At 37.3% G+C, this 24,316-nt stretch overlaps 1 long non-coding RNA gene across 1 annotated transcript; it reads right to left on the reverse strand.

The window, feature by feature from the left end:
- Positions 1 to 17,410: 17,410 nt before the first annotated feature.
- LOC125386165 lies at positions 17,411 to 23,672 on the reverse strand. The gene is made up of 3 exons (XR_007226067.1): positions 23,275 to 23,672; positions 17,766 to 17,965; positions 17,411 to 17,663 (listed from the first exon to the last, which is right to left on the reverse strand). It is a non-coding gene; the product is annotated as an uncharacterized LOC125386165 (long non-coding RNA).
- Between the last annotated feature and the right edge of the window lie 644 nt (positions 23,673 to 24,316).

The following is a 24,316-nucleotide window of genomic DNA, read 5'->3' on the forward strand; positions in this document are numbered from 1 at the left end:
TGGCCGCGTGCATACCCGCGTGCATGCCCGCGTGTATGCATACTGCGATCATTCGAATACGTTCCGTTCTCTCGTGGCTGACCTCGTCGCGTCGAGGAAGAAATAGAAAGAACGAAAACTGAAAAAAGAAGATCAACCGACTATATATTTATAAACGGCAAGGGTGCGGGCGGTCACCATGCGCTTGTACACGGCAGACGATAAAGTTCCGTGTTCACCGTGCAGTTTCGCCCTCGGAACGTCGCGGATATACGAGCACGAAAGCAACTACGTACACGTACACGCGTGCACCACACTCGTACTATAGTATATACATTTTCAGAGAATATCGTCGTGGATGTCCTGTCGAACGATTGTCTCTCGAGAGCGTTAAGATCACGGTCTGACACTTGGAAATATTCGCGTGGGCGAGCTTATAGAAATATTTTGTTGTCTTAACAGATAACGGCAGACTGACAGTGAGTGATCTGAAATGCGATTATGGCAGCCGTTCGGTCGGCTTGCTGCGGGAGAATACTCGCAGTTCCTCTTGGTTGAACCAATGAGGATGTTCACGAATGCGGAATGAGTTGACAAGTTGGAATTTTAGAGTCAGAATGTGAAAGCTCGTTTATTTTGCACATACCTATAAAGCATAATATTTTAAGCCATAATATACAGAGTCTGGCGAAATAACATGTATAAGCGGGCACGAGGCGATTCCTTATGAAAATATAAGAAGGAAATATAGATTAAAATTTTTCCGTCCGAGGCTTCGTTTTTGAGAAAATCAAGTTTCTCAACTATAATTGAACTTGATTAGGTATAGTAAACGAATAGAAAGAGGTCATTCTATACGCGAAATAGGTAAAAAATGCGGAATACAATTTTTTCGTTTAAGGCCTCATATCCAAGTTTTAGCATGTTTAGTTAAGAATTAAGCAAGTGCACAGGCATATGATAAATTTTGAAATTTATTTTCCTCGGAAACAAAAAGTCCTGTGTTCAAATTTTATTCTATATCTTCCATTCATTTTCACACGCGGAGTACCCCCGGTCGATTATTTACTTTTGTTCGATACAAAATTAGCCATGTTCAAGTATACTAGATAAATGTTCAAACTCGATTTGTTCGAAAACGAAAGAGCGCACGAAAAAATTTATTACGTATGTATCCTCTTTCTATTTTTTCGTAAGGAATCATCTCGTGTCCGCTTATGCATTTTATTCGTTGGTATCCTGGGACATGCAAAAAACGAGCTGTCTTTTAAAAAACCTCAAACTTAAATACCGTAAAATATCGAATATTACGCTTGCTGCTTTTTATAGAACATATCTTTATCATATCTTTATCCATCTCTCTGGAATAGAGACAAGTGAATCAAATTTTGTATCGAGTTATTCGAAGCTCATGGTATTAAAAACTGTCTAAAATGTCCTGCATCAAAGCATTTCCAATGAAGTTTCAATTAAATCGTCTCTTCGCTCGTTACCGTTCATTCTATTGAATCTGGAATTGATCGCATCTTCTGATCTGAGTCATTGACACCTTGACGAACGATCTCACCTCGAACGTCGTTACCATTTTTTATTCTTTTTTCCCAAAGCAAACCGTCAAATTCCTAACGCGTTTTCTTTTCTCGTTCTTCTATTTTTCACTATTTCTTTTGAAATTCCACCAGCTCGAAAGCACGATAACGCGGAATTTCGAAATCGACGAGGCTCGAATTGATAGAAGGGCGAGATTTTCTACGGCGACGGTGTCCATTAATCAGCCCACCGATCAATAGCAATAATTTAAATATTGACCGAGCCCCCTACATACGTATGGTGGTACGCGGTATGAATACGCGCGTAGTGCGTGCACGGAGCGCGCTCGAAGGCTCGCCGATCAAGATTAATGCATTTATATGCATCGATAGCACGATCGGCGCCTTAGACCGTTCCACGGCGTGCGTGAATGCACGCAGGGATGAAGATAAATATTTGTACTGACGAGTCAAAACTCGCGGTAACCGCAATCAGACGTCTATTAGTTTGCGATGACTTCGAACCGATCCTTCAATCCTCCCTTCCCCCATATTTTTCTCCCCTTCTCTTTTCTCGCCCCTTTATTTTTCTATCGCGAGTGCCGAGCTCGTTTTCCCCCGGTTCTGGGCCAACCACCTTATTCAAATGTAAATCACTGTCACCTACGAGGCTCCCTAGAATATCAATGTCGATCTTTCACAGTCGTGTCGTGTGCCCTCTTCTCAGTTGATGCAAAACAGCAGCGGTATTTATACTCTTAGCCAAGGATAAAAGCGGGGATCGCTCCAGATTCTTGTTGGTCGTCTGGATCGATTCGATTGGCGCACGATTCTTCGATCCGTAGATGTTGCCGGGCTCTCTAACGGTTCAACACGCGTATTTGTCTTTGATCGATTCAGCCGTCGTTGGAAGATCTGGAAGCAAAGGGAAGGTTGATCGAGAACTGATTAAATGGAATGATTTATGCATACTATCGTGTTGATCTAATTGTTAGTGGATGGTCATTTGTTAGCGGACCTTGCATTGGCGTTTTTTGAATGATTCAGCGTTTTATTATGCCTGATACGAATCGGTTTTTCCAAGGGTGACTCTGAAGATTTTTAGTTATTAATTTATGCCGTGTTGTTTTTTAATTATTAAAGCCACCTACATAAATTGTCGATTTCACATTAGAACGATTAATTTTTCAACGAAAACCTATTTGCCCTGAATTTTTATTACTTTTTTATGAAGTAGAGACGTTCACAGATTCTAGATATACACTTGACAACACTATAGGTAACATTATCTTTTACATGGATGGTATTTTGTTATTTCGACATCGCGGCTTTAATAATTTCATTACTCACTGAAGAGTTTCTAAACACAACGTGTCAGAGCAACGAATATACAATTGGCTAGAAGGAGATAACTAACGTCCGATGTGAAAAGCAAACTGAAAATATAGAATGAAGCTTTTTCGTACGATGCGTCATTTTCCAGAAAGTCAAATTTGAGAGTTCTTCGAATATACTTGATCTTGGCTAATTATCGATTAGGAATTAGTGAACAATTAGCAGGAGATTATTCTACAAAGTGAGAAATAAAATTTGTCCATTTAATGTCACGTTTTCAACTAAATAGAATTTAAACATATTCAGTTAATTAATAGTAATTGGCTTGGTATACGCGTATTTAAGTTTATTTCTATTGAAAATAAACCGTTTTGTGACAAAATTTCATTCGATATTTTTGACTTGTGTTTATATTTACAATTAAGCTCTTGTCGATTACATTACTCCTGTTCAATCCACAGTTAGCCAAGTTCACTATTACCTGTCTATCTATTTACACATGGTATGAAATAAAGTTCCCTGTAAGCGTCTGTATGTTTGCGCTAATCTCGAAAATCATTGAACTGATTTTGATGCGATTATCACCATTTTAAAGAGCATTTGCCCAGTAAGGTTTAGGTATGTGAAACATTAATCTATGATTAAAGGAAGCACGGGTCGAAAATATAAACCACAGACAGTTTACGGATATTCACAACGCAACAGCGACCTGCTTCGTATCTGGTTGAAATCGTTGCCGCTGCCACGATACAACGAGGCAATATAATGTCCCTCCGAACGTTATCTTTCCTCTTTTTGGCGTGTTGTATGTCAGAAAATTTGCGACTTCACTGCGTGACGATCGGTGTTGTTTTGGACTTACGAACATGCACCGAGCCAATAGAAATTAGCAAAATGGTTTGCCATATTATTAAAAAAGATTATACATATTAGGATCCTGGACAAAGATTAGGTATATCAACTGCTACTTGATACATTTTCAAGCTCGCCTTTCTCGAAAATGAAGCATCGTACGAAAAAATTAGATTGCATATTGTCGACTTGATTTTTTACGTAGAATTACCTTATTGGCAATTGTACCATAATTGCAGGGGCGCGCTGTATTATAGAAGTAAAAAAGAAAATTAAAAATCGTATCAATAAAGAGCAGTAATGTAATCAAAATTCATCGAAGAAAAGCTACAAATAATCCTTAAAGAGTTAGAAAAAATCAAGATCAAGAAGAAGAAATAGTACTTATAGTTTTATAGATATCTATATTTATCAATTTTGCTAATTCCTCCAATTAAAATGAATTATTGTAGAATATTTAATTTTGTACTTTTTTGTTTCAAAGCCAATCCGTAATCCAATTCTGAAAGATTAAACGGAGGTTTTCCACGCTTTGGCTAATGAATATTCGGATTGCAAATGCCGAGCACGATCGGTTGCGTGTCTCTTGACTTGAACAACTTCTCATCGGCCGATTCGAATCGATTAGAGGCATAAATAAAGGAGTTACCCCGTGTCTTCTTCTCACGGGTCGTATAATATTGATAGATGAGCCGCAGCCTCCTCGGTGCCACGAAAAAGGGGGATCTAACGTTCGAATTTATCAAAATCATTTTGATACCTCCTGGACGCAGCATGACGTCACACGTCTCAGCGGTATTCTGGCTGATCCGTCATTAAGAAATTTGCATACTCCAATCAGTCAGTGGCGGAAGGATTAGGATAGACGTTTTCTTTTCTGAAAAAGGATTTACATATTTCCTCACCACCCGGCCTTTCTTCGCACAGCCTTTTCATACGCGATCGTAAATGAATACAAAATCCTGTTCAGCGGAACGCAAATATTTTTTTCATCGTTCGTTATTGCTTTTTGAAGAGCTTAGCAAATGTGATATTTTTATCACTGGTGTCAATTTCTTTCGCAACGATTTCCATCCTAAAGTTCGAATTAAGTTTTTAAATATAGTTAGAACAGATGTGAAACGAGACAACTCGTTGAACTTTCAGCATTTGCAGTAAAGCTTAAATCATGTTACGAATCTGGAATCGACAAATTTATACGATGACGAAAATGCATCAATTCAGATAGTCATCTATTTTATTATTTATTATTATTATTTGTTTTATTTTATTTATCGGCTGTTCACTTTGACTAACGTATTAATTTAACAAATAAATTACAACTAACTACGTATACTAAAAGTACAACGAGTGTTATCTACTTACTGTAAGTTATGCTGCAATGCTGTGCATTTATGAGTTAAAGACTGGTCGAAGTATTCAAGTAGGAGCGCTTCGGGCAAGTCGTGCGAAACGTTTGTCGCGCAGTTCGAAGAATATTAAGGTTGCAATCTATACTGGCGCACGTTTCATGAGAAAGAACCTTCGTGATCACCTATGGTGCCCTTCTTCCCATGTAATCGCGATGTCACGTCATCAGATGAGGCACGAGGCGAACGGTCAAGGAAAAAAATATTCACGCGAACCAACTGTTAAGCTGGCACGGTAACCGCAGAGATACGTGCCGAAAGAAACTGGCCTCAAACTGCCAGTTCACTTTTGCCTTATTATTAAACGTCGAGGTTCATAGCTGTGGAAAGTGGCGAGTGTCACGAGCTGAGTGATGATACGCTTTTTCCTTTAGCGTAAAAAGCTTCCGAAAGAGTTCTTTTTGTATCGTTCCTTTCTTTTTCTTCGTGTCTGACCCTAATGTGGTTCTTCCGTATCGCGATCATGTGTTGAAAGCAATGCGAGGTTATGCCAAAGGGAAGTCATAATGAGATACGATTATAGAATTTCTTTTTTTTTATGGTTTTAATTTACTTAGTTATTACTTAGTTAACAAATTTTAAACATTTTTGGAACGATTTGTATTTAGGACATGTACAAAACATGCATCTCCTGAGTAACACAGTAGTTAGGATCCGTGTTGAAGTTAATTCCTGTTACAGCAGCACCATGTCATTTTATTGTATTTGAAAATTTGGAATATAATTGGAACTTGGAATATAATCGAAGCAGGCTATTAATGAAAAGAAAAAATATAGTTTCAAATATCAGATTGGATATAAAAATCAACGAGGTTATTTATTGGAGAAGTAAATGCCGAACGTACAGATTTATTAAATAAGCATCTATAGAAAATCGACATTTACTTAAACGACTGTAAAATAAAATTTCTAAAGCGATTAAAACATACATATTTTCTATCATATATATATATATGTAGTTCGATTGATCACTATAAACCTACACTTCCAATCCAGAGAAGGAATCCAGTAAATAGCAATTTAAATTACTTTGAAGGTTTATTTTCTAATCTATCAACAACTAGTCGAGTAAATTTATCGATGTATCGTAAATTTTCGGAAGCCTTCGAGCATATCCGTGGCGCCGAGGGCTCGTCGACACGGTTGTAATCGAATTGTAAACACAGGACAAAACGAGCAATTGGCGCGGCATCCGCTCGTACCGGCCCTCGTCGTGTCTCGACGTTCCATAAATATTTACGCGATTTCATTCATTCGTGCCGCGTCGAAGAGGAAGCCGCGTGTGAATGCACTCGGTTCTCGCGGTGCATCGATACACCACGGTCACGGCGCGGACCCACGCGACGGGAAGTAACGTCGCTTTGTTAGAGACGGGACGTGTGCCTCGTTCTTTCGCCGAGGAAAAACTGGAGAAATAGATTGGTACGCATTCGAGTCACGAAAACCGGCTGTGCTCGCTCGTCGACAATCAACCAACGTGCCTTTGCCTTACGGTGAATGGATGTAAACGCGTCACGATCGTTCGATACTCCGATCATTTCGAGGCGAGAGGGTTTAACACTTTGTAGCTAATGGGAAAGGCGTAACCCATTCAAGGCTGCAGTTATATAAACGATCCTCAAGATCTATGCACATATGTACTCCGATATTTTCAATGGACATAGTGGAAGCTTATGAATATCATACAGTAAAAGAAGTTTAGTTTTATAAAAGTTTATATCGGTAAATTTTAATCGGAGCTCTCCTTCTTATATCGACTTCCGGGCGATTCAGACATGAAAGTGTGAAGTATGAAATACATATATCAACTTGCAATAATATATATTCAGGCATTTCATTGACATATAAAATACAATACTTGTTTTAATATTGTTAAATAATAATCGGTTAGTTATTATTACAATTATTATAAACAAATGTATACATATCATGAGTAATGTCTCGCACAGCACATTGTCCGAATAAATGCGAATAGCCGTATATCAACTAAAAGCATACTAGGCGTTTTATTTTATCTGTTATATTACGATACGAATAATATATATAATATAATAGAAATTGACACAAACCTCATCATTCTAATTCCAATCTGAATCAATTTCCTCACGGATTCGTTCGCTTTATATCTCGTCATTTCTCACGTGTACCACATACCTACTCTGCTATCCACTACGCTTTAATCAGAACTGAGACGCTTGCGCGGAGCCACGAAAAGACAGGAAGCTCATTTAAAGAAGCTCGCGAGCTGGCCGGTTGAGCGCCACGTGATGACCGCGAGCTACGCCATAAGATATTGCGGGATAGATCATCTCCACGGGCACGCCGTCATTATTTCTGCCGACCTTTGCACCTGAACGCGATCCTTTCTGCATGAGAAAAGTATGTAATTTACGGGTCTCGCGTTTCTCGAACCACTACAGGGATTTACTGCGTTGGGTGCCCGGGGTCACTTAGCGGGGGTTCCCCTGCCGCGATTACACGCTCTGGACCCCCCCTCTCTCTCTCTTCTGATTTTCAACGAGCCTTCGAAACCGAGAGTCGATCATCTTCCGAACTATGCCCCACGTGAGAGGAGAAGAAGAGAAGAAAAGAGGAAACACGGTTACGCGAGGGGCTGCGAGCCGTGTCATGTTCTCGCGGGTTATCGTTGTGGGAGATTATCACCTGTGCCAGGAAATTGCCGACGCGAATTATCGGAGTATTACCAAGGGCTATATAATCGATGGAGTCTCTGACTGTAGCGAGTGGTCGGCTCTCTCGACCAGCTGCTGCTCCTTTCTCCGTACACGTCGACATTAGCAAATTGATCGTTACTCGCCGGAGAACCTATCGCGCCAACTGGCGCTGCCATTTCGATCGGCTTCTCGGTGAAATCGCGCTACTGAATGCGCCTCGTAGACTGCTTTATTCGCGAGGATTTCTTAGTTGTATAATAGCAGCTAGTTGTGACAACCGGAATCTCGGAACGAGGAGACGAATGCGTCGGATTGAAATGCGGAAAATTGAAATTAGGAAGGGATGATTCCAAATACTGAGATTACTAAATTGGTATTGGTACAAAGTTGAGATATATATGTTTGAAAGAAATAGAGAAAAACAATTCTGTTTTGATGCTGCTGAGATCCTAAAAAATATCTAATTACGTATCTCGCCACTCGAAATGTACACAATACATCACAACCAAGCAATATATATAAGTATCCTGGATTAACTCAAGGATCTCTGTGAAAAATATCAACTAAGCAAACGGAAGTAAAGGAATCTATATTTATCCATGTAATAAAACATCAGGAATGTTGTCTGTACATTGAATAAAAAGAAATAAAAGAGTCATCCAGGAGCGGTTCATCAGCTATGGAGTTAAAAAGATCTAATTTTTGGAATTTTTATCTGGTGTTTGAATTGATACGCGTGCATGTAGAAGACAACTAACAATGGTTACTGTTTACGTCATGTATATTCTGACATCGAACTTTCTTATAGTTTAATATTTTTTACTACAGAGAATATCCTAACTGTTAATATAAAAAATATGTAGGTATTTCATTCATGATCAGTCATTTGTTTAAATATTGTTCTGTATGCTAGTAGTCTATGCGAAGGAAGTTGCGGGCAAAAGCTAATATTACATAGATAGTTCGACGTGTTATTCATATAATAAGTACTCTAATAGGAATTGACTTCGAAACAATCGTTAAAAGGAACACGAAGACTGAAGTAACAGGTGCAAAAATTAGAGTGACACAGATAACGATCTTCTAACTATTCGAGCAATGTTCCAAAGTAAATTCCACTTGAAGCGACGTGTCGATCTTTTTTCGCCAATTCCAAACGAATCATCCAAACCCATTCGATCTGCAATCGAATTCACATCGTCTCTCTGATTCACAGTCACATTGATTCTCTGAAGAATCATCAAGTGAAATCTGTCCAGCGGAGCACGGGGTCGTTCTCGGAGATTCCCGGCGGGCCGACAGAAATTCGTACCGCGTAATCATTCGCGAGGATCACCGAGCTTGAGAAGCATAACGCGAGAATGCTGTATAGCGGTGCGTTCGCTTGGGAAGGGGTTAAGGCGGCAGTATCCTGTAATGTAAGGCCCCGTAGAGCTGTCCCCACCACCGTAGCTTCTTCTCGCTGGCGAGCGGTAAAGGACGAAGGGAGAGCGAAGAGTGAGGGTACAGGGTGAGGGAAAGGTGATGGGGCTCCCTGAGCCGGCAGGTGGCCTTGTCTCACGGGGCCCCCATCCACGGGGCCCCATCCATGGAGTCCCGGCGAGGATGAGAATCTCGACGGACACGCGCGCGCCACGAGATGGAAACGTAGATTACGCGGCCGTTCTCCTCGCTCCTTCTCCCTCCCTCTCCCTCACCCTCTCTTTCTCTTTCCCTGCTCTCTGCCTCGTTGCGTTCTCGTCCTCGTCTTCGTCTCGTTTTCTCCTGGTCCCACAGGGGCCTCTGTTGCCTCGAACCAGGATATCTTCTCCTCTTTCGGTGCTCTTGCGTCCCTCTCTTCCATCAAGCAACCAAGCGGCTCCAACCCCTTCCTCCTCTGTTTGCTTCTGTTAATCTTAGTCCGCGTATCTTCTCGGTTTACAAGCGAGGTGGACCCCGGGCACGGAGGACTTTATTTATTAAGACTTGCATTACAAATTGGGAGGAGTAAGAAGATATCATTGAAAAAATGTCAGTATTCGTATACCGCGTGCCAGTCGGAACGACGGTGATAAAATCGTCGGTTTTTCTCGTTTTTGGAAGAGATATACGCGGTTCCTCTTGTTTCTGTTTTAGCCTTGCTCGTCTTTTTTACCCGCTGTTTTGACTCTCCCTTTTTTTCTCTTCTTTCTTTTTGCTCCTTTTCTTGTCTCGTTTCTTCTTCATCTTCCTGTTTCTCGTTTAGGTGATTGCGGGCTCGATTCCGCTGGCTTTTCGGCCACGAGTTACACGTTGTTACGCGGTATGCTAAATTCCGGCTCGCGTGCGCAAGCTCGGCCTGCGCAACCTGTTACCGGAGTTATTTATTAAGCCTGCGGTTACGCGTCGCGCGTAGGAAGGCGTCGTTATTTTTCCATTACGTCTCCATCGAAAAAGCTATAGGAATGTTGCAGTTGTGTGTTAAAGGAAGGGGATATCCCTTGCGAGATCTCACAATCACACGGTTTTCCACGCACTCAGAATTGATAAATCGCCGAGTGAAACGTAACTCGAGAAGGGGTGACTTTTTCGGATAAAGTCCGCTCTTAACTATACGGTCATCCAGTCTTGTTAATGCGATTTCATATTTGTTAACACGTTATTAATTATTGGATAAACATACTTTTTCTTAGTAAATCGTAATATAATCGTAATTTTGGGTTTCTAATAGGTAGATTTGATGAATTTGAATATACCTATATATATAGCATTGTTGTATTCAATATTGTGATCAATTCAAGTAGAATGTTTTAATTATTAGTTAATTATTAGTGTTTTATTACTTGAGAATTTTGATACGTGGTTTAAACGGATTTAAAAAATGAACGTATTTTGAAGCATTTTGTATAATTCGTAAAAAATATAGATTTATTAGTATACTTCTATTGAAGTATACGTGTACACGCATACACACAAACATTTAAGATCAAAGTGCATACAAAACTGTAACAATTGGCAATTGATCATACAATATTTTTCATATTTCATTTGTATATGGAATATTTCTAGTTTTATTTACTGGCATTTCTATTTTCTGTTTCACCAACAACATTTTTAAAGGTCGTAAAGAAATATTCAGATTGCGCATAGTTCAGTTTCTTCACTTCGTTAAAATTATATGTAGACAGATATGCGGTCCATTGTCAGTTGACACGTATTGGCCGTTATTTAGTCTCTTTTGTCGGTCGAGTGTTCGATCGAGTGTCTGAGCCAAGTTTGTTAATATAATACTTGATTGCTACACTGTGTGCAACGTGCATTCTATTCTTATAGAATACCTATGGCAAAGCCTAAAATAGTTGTGATGAACAATTGTGTTTTCTCTATCTTAAAGGCTAATATACAATTTACTATATGATCTACGTATTAAACTTAGATAAATATATAAAATACAGGCTCATAAAAGTATTCAGACATTTGTAGACGTTTTTTACGAATTTATTACATATGTTATACGAAACATTTTGGAATTTCACTAGCGCTGTTATCACACCCGACTATCATGATTATATTGTTTAAAAAGTTTTAAATTATATATCGCAATATTCAGTGCAACCATATTTAACATTTGTTATATGTATGTTTAAAACAGCTCTATACTAACTTTTTATGTGTTATAACTTCTACATGTATTTTCAGATTGACTTCAAACGTGACCGATATGATCGTGACAGTAGTAATTACGTCATTACAATGCTAATGGAATTTCAAAACGTACACAACATAGACGATATAAACGTAGAAGTTCTCTATGCTAAGAATTCAAATATTCAATTGTCACGATACATCGTCATTTTAGTACTTTAATCTAAATTTAATCCAAACTAAGGGTTAATAAAACCAAATCGTTATTAATTGGACAAAAATTTCCAATACTTCTAACTATTAGATTGCTTACCAACCATCAACACGTCCAATCAAACATTTCAAAAGCCTCTACTAAAAAAAAAAAAAAAAAAAAAAAAATGTATCCATATCCATAAGATCTCTCGCAATTCTCAGTCAAGTTCATACTCGGAGCAGGCACATCCGCAACAGCAACCACCTAATAAATCAAGCCAGCAGCTCGAGACATCGAGCCAACACGCGGCTCAACAAATAATAATAGTGAGTGTGCTCGCGCGAGATGAAGCATGTCACAAGGCCCTTTATTTTTCAGCGGGAGTTTGTCAAATTCTCCTGTTACTCGCTGTGCGGCACACATTTGTGTCTGCGATCCGTGCTCGAGTTCGCGACCGATCGTATATCTCGCGGTTTCAATCATGACGGATAATGACGCTGAGCGCGGGTTTGAGCTATATCATTGCCGATCGTGTAACTATAATTTGGTGACTGTAAATCACGACAGGTGCCTATGTTTTTAAAGGATAATTCGATCCAAAAGATGTCTCCTGCAACATCCCCTATATCTTATCTAATTATTATAATATACACATGGGCTGCTATTACAATAATTAGATTGCCAATTTTTATGCATTTATATGAAATTCAATGATGCAAAACTGGACCGAACGCCTATAATATACAAAAATATAGGAAACATCCAAAAGTACTCGTAATTTTTAATAAGTAACATGATTCCTCCGTTTAAGTTGCATTTTTTAGTCGTGCCCATAAAAATATAAATTTGCATAATCATCTATAGTTTGATAACGAAGATATGTGGCTTGGTTCTTCGAAGATTCGCGTTGAAGGAAATTCGTACTAATATTTTGCAACTTGAAAGTTCCGTTAACTATACTATATTCTTCAGATCATTTGTAATAACAAATGAATACCAGCACGTTTCCTTCTATCGTTATAAAGGTTCTTAAGTTTGGAGAAAATATAAAATAATCTTGATCTCTTGTTTCAACTTTATGCCACAATTTTCCTTAAGATATAAAAGTGCTGGGAAAAATTGATTTTAGTATTTTGTGACTTGAATGTTTCGTTAATTTACTATGTACGTCTTGCGGATCATTTTTTACTCTATCCTGTTTTCGACCATTAAAAAGATTTTTTAATTTGTAGAATATACGTAAGAATCATGATTTCTCGTTCCAACTTTATGTTAAAATTTTGCCTCGAATATCAAAAGTATTCTTATCTCTTAAAAGTGATATCGAAACACGCAGACTTATGATAAAGTTAAAATCGTAAAAGAATAACAATTTTTAAAATAAAACTCTGAATTAAATATACTTAGAATATTCTTTAAAATAAGCATATTAATATTCTTCCGAAAAAATTGAAACAGTTTAATTGCATATAACAAAGAAGTAACTTTTTAATTTATACATAACTTAATTCCCATGGTATAACAAAACTATTCTTGTTATTTGAAGTTTCCGATTGTATGTGAATTGCCAAAGGTATAGTTCCATTCTTTTTCGTTTCATAGTTTTATTGCGTTAGCCGACGTGTTTCCTGCTACGGAAATCATTCCAGAAAAATAATCCTCATGGGACCTGCTATTGAGTCTACGAGGATGGTCACTTTTTACAGAAACCTGGCCGTTGAACGTGCCATGTTCTATTCCGTATTAGGCTCCTCTGTCAGCCACCATACTAGTCATGGATAAACACTTTACGCTTCCTGATAGCTTGTACAGGATATTTTATTCTCGAACCCCATATCCGACTCTAACGTGTCTGTCATACGTGTGTTAATAATAGTTAGGATTATGTGAGAGCACGTTGACTCGCATAAAATCGTATGAAGAATCATAAACCGTTATGGCAATGCACAGAGCTGGATACTAAAGGGATGACGCACTGGTCAGAACGACGTTTAATTGCGATTCTGGAGCCTCAATGACTTTATTGATCCTAAACGAGCTCCGGAATTCTCGTAATGGTACTTATACGACGATCGTGAAAAAATTATGGTCGCAGTGAAAGTTTCGGAAATACGATTTTCCATAAAATTTTTGAAACAAGCATTCATTATCTATTTGATCGTTGTTAGAAATATAAATAATTACACCTTGGGTATGTTATAATAATATTATAATATATAATAGGTTATAAAATTAAAGAATTTTTGAAGAAGACAAAGGTAGTAAACTAAAGTATGTTTCATTCACTACTGGTTGATCAAAATTTTGATTATTTCTCATCAGTCGAGATAAATTCGCAGATTTTTCGTCACAATTTTCACTAGATGACTATAACTCGGTGTATCAGAAAAATCTAATAAATTGTAAAGACTAAAAAAAGATATCTTATCGTTTGGAAAATGATTTTCAATCAAATTATTATTTCCCGTCGAAATCAACCGAAACGTTGATCGGGAAAGTTCGCGGCTTCATACGCGCGTTAAACATATAAACGTTTTGTTGTAGGATAATATGCATTTCCGTCGTTGACATCGGCAAGGACACTTATTATTGGCAATTGGATAAAGGGTCGACACGGGTAGCTTGACGAGACAGCGTCTAGACGTGGCTGACATCTTCAATTTCGCTTGCTCTTTCATGACATCGTTTAAGAACGATACGTTCCTACGTGACATGCCGCTCTTACCGTCCGATATGTTTATTTCGGACTGGGTTTACGAGAGTAGCGCGTAGAAGGACGAAGATCGATAGGAATGGTCACGATCTTGCGAATAAACTCGAGAAATAATAGATTCGCTTTACGCTATCGTTGATGCAATGTAATATGTGTACAAAAGCCAAAGTAAAATGTTAGCCTTTGGACTAATTGAGTGCGATTCTTTTTTATTGTATTTTATAGGCTCTGTCCATCGATATTTAATTTAACTTAATTTTATTGTTTTATTGAAACCCGTGAGAAATGCGAAAACTTAAAGGTTGTCAATTTTTAAAGCATCAATTTTTTTTATAGAGTATTCCTAGGAATTTATACTGACAGAAAGTACAAAGACTATAGAAAGAATTTTTTGATTATTTTCCAAAATAAAATTTTAAGTTTCGTTCATTTAAAAATATTAAACGTAGTACTTTCGTAGGAATTTTTCACATCGATTTCGCTGTATTAGCTATTTTGGAATTTGCTTTTATATATGTTGGTATAATAACGAATTTCTATATAATATTTAGATGAAATCTTTCTAGATTTCACCCTTAACCTCTGCGACCATTTTTCTCCTGTTCCACCCCTTTTCGGCTTTCAATTCGACCGAAGATCGGCTGTTTGACGCGTAAGGATGATCTCAATTAAACGGGTTTATCCGAATCGACGGGGGGCCATAACCGGTGTACCAAGGGACAACGGCGTATCTGAATAAGAAATCAGAATACAGAGTGATCGCTTCACGGTGTTGTGAGAAAGGACACATGTCCAGAAAGACTTATGAATATCCTTGAATATCGTTCGTTCGGGGTGTAATGTGAATGCCCTTGCGACAATCGTTTTCAGCCACCTGAACTCTTGGAAGGGTAGTTGTGCGTTTTTTGTTACGTAACGCACTCTCGTTGCGTCATGCGTGGTTTCTACCATTGAAAAGCTATGGCTTTGAGCCGTCAGGTGTTTACGAAGTCAAGGATTGTCGAATTTAACGAGAAAATTAAGATTTGAATCAACAAAAATTGTTGTTTATCGCTACGTTGATATTTCATTTATAAATTGAAGAAAATGATATATTTGTTTTATTGAGGCGTATGTACAAGTTTAATCCAGATTTTTTTTAATTTAGATAGCTACATTAGTCTTAATAGATTTTAATTTTTCATTAATTATATTTCTCAGCAATTATGCATTGATTTATTCGATGAGTTTTGGATAATATAATCAATAGTTTAGAATATTGAATTTAGATTAGTTAATGAAAATTTTCATTAGAATTTTGAAACATTGATAGTCTAATGACTATACAAGAAGGTGTCCCATTAATTATGGATGATAAAACAAATCAAAAATATAAAGTACCATATTTTTATATAACGTTTCGTTTTAAAAAATCGAGCTTGAGAATTTGTCAAATATATAAGCTTACACAATATATAAATATATAAGCTTACTTATACAAGTACGAGTACTTGTATTTGAACTTAACTAGAACGCCTTGTTTCCGAGAAAATGAAATTTGAAAAATCAAGTACGCGTATACTAGATCATAGTACACAGTATTAGATATAGTAATTTTTAACTATGGTAGCTACAAAAGGTATTAGCCTACTCCCTTATCTTCTAATGAAGCGTCTTTTATCAGATTGTGCAAGTTATTTTCCTAAAGTTAGTTATTAATCTAATATTAAATTTTTGTAATGTCATGAGAATAATACTAAATGATACACGGTAAATTTAATATACTTAGACATCATTGATCTAAATACCATAATAAATACGATGGTGTGCAAGTACTTTTTGTAGTTGCTATAAATAATACATCCAAAATCTATCTTCTTAAAGATGAAGCCTTAAATGGAAAAATTATGTTCCACATTTTAGGGCTTATTTCCTAAGTTTTATTTATTTCGTGTAACACAAATCTCCTACTGATTGTTTACCAGCAATCGGCCGGTAATTAGCCGAGCAAATTTTTTAATTCGATTTTCCCGAAAGCGAAGCGTATTTGCATGAAAAAATGTTATTTTGACCATATCTTAGAGTTATTTTTTCACGTGAAATCACCTCTTTGTCCGTCGTTCCATGGTTACAGCCTGTATAATCAAAATGTAAGTTGTTCGTAATTCAAGTAGCTTCAGGCAACGTTACGTATCGGTCACAAATAGGACGCAACAATAGATGTGACGTGCAAAAAGCAGAGTGTTTCGAATGTTGGTGAGCGTAGTTGGCGACTATCGTCGGAAAGGCACGGTAAGAGGGTTGGAAAAGGAGCGGTGTGGCTTGAATTGATGAGCAAAAACCAACGAAATCATGAGCGATTGCTCAGGCTGGAGCGGCAGCACGCATCTCTCCGCTCCTTTCGCCGCTGCTGGCTGCAAAAGCAATTTTTTCTCGGTGTCGTCGACGCCGCCAGTCGTTAGCTGCTTTTTCCGAACTAATCTCAAGGGGTATCCCTTCCAGTCCAACCACGCCGCTGTATTATAATGAGGTGTGGATTGTAAATGAAGCTTAATGACGCCGACGTCGCAAGGTCATTTTTCAGCGTTTCGCCGTAAAGGAAGAGAACGTGTCGCCAACAGAATGAGTTTCGCTATCGCAATTAATATACCGGATAGGTTTATTTGTTTAACGAACGTGCGTGCTTTCGTTTCGTGATTTGACTGGCTAGTTACCTTTTTAATTATATGAGATATCTGAAGAGTTAGGAAAAACGCAGACGTACAAAGTAATTGTTGTGTAACGTTTCAAGAATGCTTCGAATTTTACGTTAGAGTTTCGAATAATTTTTAATAGTTTAGATTGTAGATATGTATGTAGTTAAATTGTAGATATCATATGAAATGTACTAGCTCTGACGATTAATCTTTCATATACGTAAATGTTACATGATGAAAATTACATATAACACAGAGAAAATTCTACTGTGAAACTTCGAAATGATACGTAAGATTTCTAGAAATATTAAAATACTTTTATTATTAGTTACAGGAAAAAGATTTGTAAAATTGATGTTAAAAAACCTATATTTCGTGCTACAACTTACAACCCAAGAGATATTTTCTTCGTTATCTCAGTTTATTTTCAATATATCTTTTTCAGTTTATAAATTCTTCAAGTTCTAAAATATTCCTTTTCGAATTCTATAATGACGAATTATTTGTTATATGAAACTTTAATGAAACAGGATTAATATTTAAATGTTTCTGTATATCATTCTACATTTCCGCTGTTAATGCCCGAAAATATGAAGAGTACGAAGAACACGAAGTGCACGAAGTTTTTATCAGTACATGTACGTGACACTTTTGATGAAAGGAAATGTGGTCAATGTATTCGCATCCGTTACACTTGCTGAAAAAAGGTAAAAAAGGATAATGGTAAACAGCAGCCAGCTGGTTCAATTGGGGTTGAAATTATTTGAATATACGAGTCATTTATCAAACGTGAAATTACCTGGATGAAACTCGTTCTTCGAGTGGGGTAATCTTCTTTCACGGAGCACGTGACAATTCTCGATTCGTGACGAAACGTGTTGGAAGTTGGGAGCACCGAGCAAAATATGTGCCTCGTTTGAAACAGAGCCTTGTCATTTTATTTGAATATTTTAATATCCAGCTCTTACATCCCCTTTTAGAAGGCAACTTGGACATACCCTACAGAAACGTATATTTTGTCTTTTATTTATATTCTTCAAGAATGATTTTATTATAAGCAAACAAATGTGCGAAAAATAATATGCATCTAACAATTGTGTCTTAATATCTTTATATCTTCATGTCTTGTTTTAATACAGTGTCGCTCATAAGAGTATGTGGACAGTTTGCTCGATTTATATTTATATGCATAAATATTATATAAATATAAATATAAAATAAATGATAAAGTATATATAATTTATATATGTATATAAATGGTAAAATATATGAATTAATAGCAAATGATTATATTGCAGATTTTTGTGCAATTGTGAGAAATGTAGATGTGCAAAAATGCATAGAATGCACACAAGGGACAAAAATGTATAAAATATCCAAAATACACGTTATAATATTTATTGACTGAAACAAATCTCTGTCTAGGTCCTATTTCTGTAATGATTTTCATAAAAATATGAATTTCCATAGATATCCGCATTCTACTAGATAGATTAAAAGCAACTTACTATCTCCATGTAGTTAGACACAATATCTATAGCATATGAAATAGTAATTGCTTATTTTAATTGTTTATTATTGGTATGTTAAACTTAAATACGCGACTCATCCAAGTGTTAACATATTTGAAATATTATTTTTAGAATTACTCAGAATAATCCTTCTATCAGTTCGAAAAAAACCTCTATTTTATATAGACACATTGACAAGTAAACGAATTAAAGGTAACTCCTTAAATGACGAAACTGTATGATAATGTTTGATATTTACAGATGCCAGTTCCCTTATTGCATATTACCTCTCAAAAATAAATTCAAATCAAAAATAATATAGGGTCTAACAAAGTATAAAGTCATCTTGAGCCTTTCTGTCATTGTTTTTGTAACTAAATTATATTGCATTAAAAAAAGCATACTTTTGAACGGTAGTATATGTAGCTATCCTTCAAAAAATCGAACACGACTGATCACACATGTTCGACAGATTCACTGGAACAATCGACCATCGGATAGAATAAGGCAGAAGCAAAATACCTAAAATAACTACAGACAGCTCGGGATCGTTGATTTGCCCCCCCCCAACCCCTCTCCCCTCCGTTGACAAAGGGACAATGAGAGTACATTTCACCAAATATAATAGTTGAACCCCTCGAGTGCAGCGTACATCGAATCCGTTACACTTGCTGTTAGTGGTAACACAATGAAGGAAAGAGGAGAAAAGAAACGAAAACAGCAAGTCCCCCTAGTTGTCAGTCTGTGCGCCACTTGGGGCGAAATGAGATAGGGGAGCCCGCTTCCGGACCAGTTTTCGAATCGCCTTGTTATGAAGTGTCGCCACTTAAGTATCGCATTTGTATACGAATTGCTCGCTTGCGGTTCTGGATCAGAACTCCCCCCGTGCTTTCAAGCTCCAGCCACATTATATCGTCGTTTAACTTGACGCGTGAGAAGGGAAGATCGCGTCTTAACGTCGTTTTTAACCAGAAGAAACGGAAGCGAGAGGCAGAGAAGATTCGATTCGAATTTTTCAGGATTCGTATAAGTAAAAACCGCAACAGAGAGTTCGGCTGTGGTGGTTAACAATAACAATCTGGACTTCGTCGTTGCATCGATCAGTGGCGGTCGGCAAGCTTGACGAAATATCTAAGGAACGATTGAAAAAAATCACGTAGGTTCACTGAAGCGATGGAATCGAGTGTACCGCGAATGGAATCAAAGCTTAATGCATTTTGTATAATTTGAAAATTGATTTGAACATGAAACACTGAATTCGTTTTTAATATTTGTTCTTCATTTTGCAAATTGTGAGATTACATGAAATATTTTATTACTTACTTCATAACTTATGAAGTTTGCTGATTCTAAAATCTTGATATTTAAATTCGTTTCCTTTTCTTTCAGAATTTTTCGATATTCCAACTTCAATCGTAATTCGTAACAAAAGCAACATTTTATTTTCATTTTAATTGTACCTGTTTCAACTAATTAAATACACAAACAAGAAACAGGATTATTATCTCCAGTGAATATACAGATTTCCATAAGAAAATGCCTTGAAGAACCTATTAAAAGTATTATCCATGAATAATGATATAATTACACTGCTGATATTTATGCGAATATTATTAGATTATTTATGCAAGTCCATATTTTGCGGAATGTAATTATTCATCTATTAAATACTATAACGAGTACTATATCTTTCATATTTTATATATTTTTGCGTAATTCGATATTTTGCTGCATTTCGTGCATCTTTGCATCTTCGAATCTTGCATAAATGCATCAGAACTCACAGTCTAGATATAACAAACGAATAACATATGTATCGTAATAATATTTTCTATCACGCGCACAAATGGAACTTGATTCCATCGCTAGCCGCGTACGAGACGAAATTTGTTCTCGGCTTCCATTCCAAGATACGGTGCAGCTGCACGAATGATGTTGTCCCGGCGAATTCCGTAATATCAGAGGAGCCTGGGAAATATTTCTTCGTTCGGCGGTCTGCTTGCTCGACGAAAGGAGCCAGAATTGGTTTTTGCGCGAAGTCACGGACTCATCGAGCAGCAACCTATCGATTTACAATGAGCGATCGTCCGCGTCGTTGAAACCTGGCCCTTGATAAAAACTAGTATTGGATTAACGCGCACACGGAGACCCTGAGTTTTTCGGCAAACCGATCGACTTCGGAAGAAGAGATTGAAGTTTATGAAGATGTTTCGCTCTTGTAGACACATGTCAGCCTCCCTCGATTCTTATGCTTTTCAGCGAAAATCCATCTTCTTTATTCCCTTCCTAGGAATTCGAAGACTTTCTCATTCAGTTTTAATAACGTGCAACGATCTTTGGTCATTTTTGTTTCGATCGAACTTTCGTTTAACTCGTTGCTTCACGTACTCTTTAATCTCTTTATTTATCGGCTCGGGGTTTCTTTCTGATTGTTTCATGATATGCGATATTTTTTTAAATTGTCTGTTGTTTCTTTACGAAGACTGTCTTTTATAAAATCAGGATCGTTTCTTTTTTCTTTTTTTTTTTTTTTTTGCTATTCTTCAAGCAAGTAGTCGCTGTTGAGCATATTTCCTTTGGTATGTCAAATATTGTAACCTCTTCCATTACTTTCGAAACTTGTATAACTTTAATAGATGACATTTTTGCAATGTATTTTACAGAGTGTGAAATTACGATACTGCTATTTCATAATCTTCAGTAATTATAGAATCAAAATATATCGGCGATATCTTCTCCATTCTCGAAATGATTAAGGGAATCAAAATTTACAGGCGAACAAAGATCATAGCCACGCAAGAATATCCATTCCCACTTATCAGCTCCTAAAGCACACGACGCGGTGGTAACGCTCCTTTGGAAACAGCTGATTGACTCTGAAAGACGTGGCTTCTCTTTGGCGTTAAGGTCTTCATCAAGAGTCCGTCGAATCGTTTCCGTATCAATACCGACAGGTTACCTATATACCGTTGGACGGTCTAAGTGGGAAAATAAACGAACGCTATATCTCGTTAGCCAGTTGGAGGCTTTTATCTTGGCGTGGATGCACGTTGCGTTATACCGTGAAATGGAGTCTCGTCGATGGAAACGATGTTGAATTTCAGTCCTCTTCCCATTCTTGACTCCCTCCCGAGGCCTCCATCATGGCCGTGATAAGTGGCTGCCGTTTGCACCGTGGGCGCCAGAACAGTTCCTCTTCCTTTTTACCGAAACTTCATTTGTACAAGTCATTAAGGACCTACCGGGGTAGACGAGATCGAACACGGCTCTCAGGAAAGCCGCTCGTTTTTATTTTGCTCTCTCTCGCCTCCATCCTGAGCCAAAGAGAACCCCGTGGGAGGTGGACGGATCGCTTTTGATTTAGAAAGGATGAAATTCTTGCTCTCGGTGAGTAATCAATGTGGGATAAATTGTGATGCGTTAAATTAGACGCGGAAGGGGCGGGTTTACAGGGAATAAGATGTTGATTGGTTTTTGATTAGAGAGGGGTTGAGGAAAGATTTGTAATCGATGGATGAAATTGTGCACTTTAAGGATAAATATTGGAGATTGTATAGTAATTTAGCAGGTAAAAAGGAATGCTTCGTATGTTTTCAATCGATGTACACCGCCGGTCATACATTTTCGTTACGTTCGTTGAAAATCTCTAACAAATTTTACTTCATTCGGGATTTGATATTATAATCTACATTGAAAGATACGCATAGTATGAATGAAGTAACAAATTTATAATAAGATACTTGGAAAATAAAAGCAATGAAAATACAGTTTCTACTAAATATCAGCCGATGTCCTAATAGTTTTGGTTTTATAGTTATAGTTTATTAGGTTGTTCCAAAAGTGTCTTTCTTTTACAATGGTATCTCTTACAACAATACAACTTTATGCAAACATGAAACCTAATCTGTCAAATGTCGTGGTCCTTATCTTAATAAAATAAAATAGATCATACATAATAATAAATAATAATAAATATGATAAAAATAAATGTGTAATTTTAAAAATAAAATAAATATCAGGTGGATTAAACGTGTAGGTTTGTTTGATAAAGAAAGGAGTATTAAAATAAGTACAGAGATAATGCATGCCAGTTGTAATCGTCGTTCGCTCAATGTTACCATGCCGATCGAAGAAAGGACAATAATATTCTACCTTAGGGAGCACGTTCATACATTTATATTGACGGACGTTACCACAAAAAGTTAACCTTGTTATATAACTCTGGCTGAAGATTACAAGAAACGGTAATAACAATCTGTTCAAAGATCATTTGCCTCTAGACCTTGTAAACCAAAATAATCGTTAGTATTCAAAGGCACAATAATATGGGTCTTTGCCAGATTTGAATTTTCCGTTTCCACTTGAACTTTTTCTTCGGATAAAAAAAAAATAATGATAAAATATGATCAGTCTATGCATTTCACACTTTATAATTATATGTCTGAATCGCTCAGTGATCGAGAGGAGAAGAGGAAAAAGAGGAAACTCGTTACGACCTGCGATACAGCGGTCATGACACAATTCACAAGAATGTGCTACAATTATATCAATTTTGTCTCTACTTACCTTAGCAGATTGGTATGAAAAATAGCATAGAAGAAATGTTTACGATCTTTACTTTACAAAATAACATTTTAAGAAATACAAGTAACGCTTTACTTAATTTTAACTAATTATATATAACATGTTATAACTAGCACAATGTGTTAGTACGGTTTCAGCAATGAAATGATTATACGCTATATACGAAACATACGCATATGCAAATGTCTTATAATTTATAATTGCATCCGATACCGTATATTCAGAAAGGCCATAGAGTACAAAAGTCACGTCGTCGAAAGCTTTCATCTTGCCTCTGGTGCTTCGGTGGTTGAATCACGAGCTCTTTTTCCCCCAGTCAGAGCCGCATGCAGTATGCGTAGTATGTTATCGCACAATGCGACCGTAAATGCATTTATCGGATTGACCACGGAGACAGGCCAGCGAAACGGCCACGACGTATATCTTGGCAGGCATCTTCGGTCGGAGAATTCCGAATAATTTGCTTCGCTCGTTGCCAGAGATTTAGGCTCCATAATACCGGGTGACTCGTTCGTTGACCGAAGGAGAAACTCGCGTTTGTGACGATAAAACCGCGGCACGCCGGATAATCATGGATGTCGCGGCGCGGCGGAGGATTCCGCGCATTCGTCAGGCGGCGATTATTTTACGCGCGCGCGTCACGACCGATTAGGGCAACGAGACTAATCGGCGTCCTTAAACGGCGAGCCTGCGCATTCTTCTTGCCGACGCGACGAGCGAGCAACCGATGCCGCATGATCGTGCGAGAAAGAAATGGAGGAGAGAGTTCTTCTCGCGGATCGTTGAAGGATAAATTGTGATAAATATCGTGGAGTTAGGGATGTTTCTTGCAGGTGGATTAGAGTTGGGAAAGAATTTGAAATTGATTAGGGGAATTTGAGGTGGATCGAGTTTGGTTGGGTGGCATTTTATGTATCTGCGAAGTTTGGAGTGGAAGAAAGGGCAAATTTGTAATTATCGATTAGTTAGAGTTTATTCTCTGCTTAGAAAGAGTATTTTGATTTGAGTTGAGTTAATTTGATGTTTAGATGACGTCTTATATACAAGATAATTTGAAAAGTCCGAAATGAAAGGATGGAAGTATTTGTTTTGCCTAAATAAAGTTAGACAACAAAATGTTGAGCCTTGGCTAGAATGTTTTGTTTCATTTACTCTTAGGTAGACATCTCGTTTATTTAGTAGAAATTCTATTTATTTCGGTTTTCACAAAATCTTTCAACGTCATAGAATTGATTGCTTTAGAAACTACTTCAAT

The sequence above is a fragment of the Bombus terrestris genome, chromosome 13, assembly GCF_910591885.1.
Source record: "Bombus terrestris chromosome 13, iyBomTerr1.2, whole genome shotgun sequence".
NCBI classification, from domain to species: Eukaryota; Metazoa; Arthropoda; class Insecta; order Hymenoptera; family Apidae; genus Bombus; species Bombus terrestris.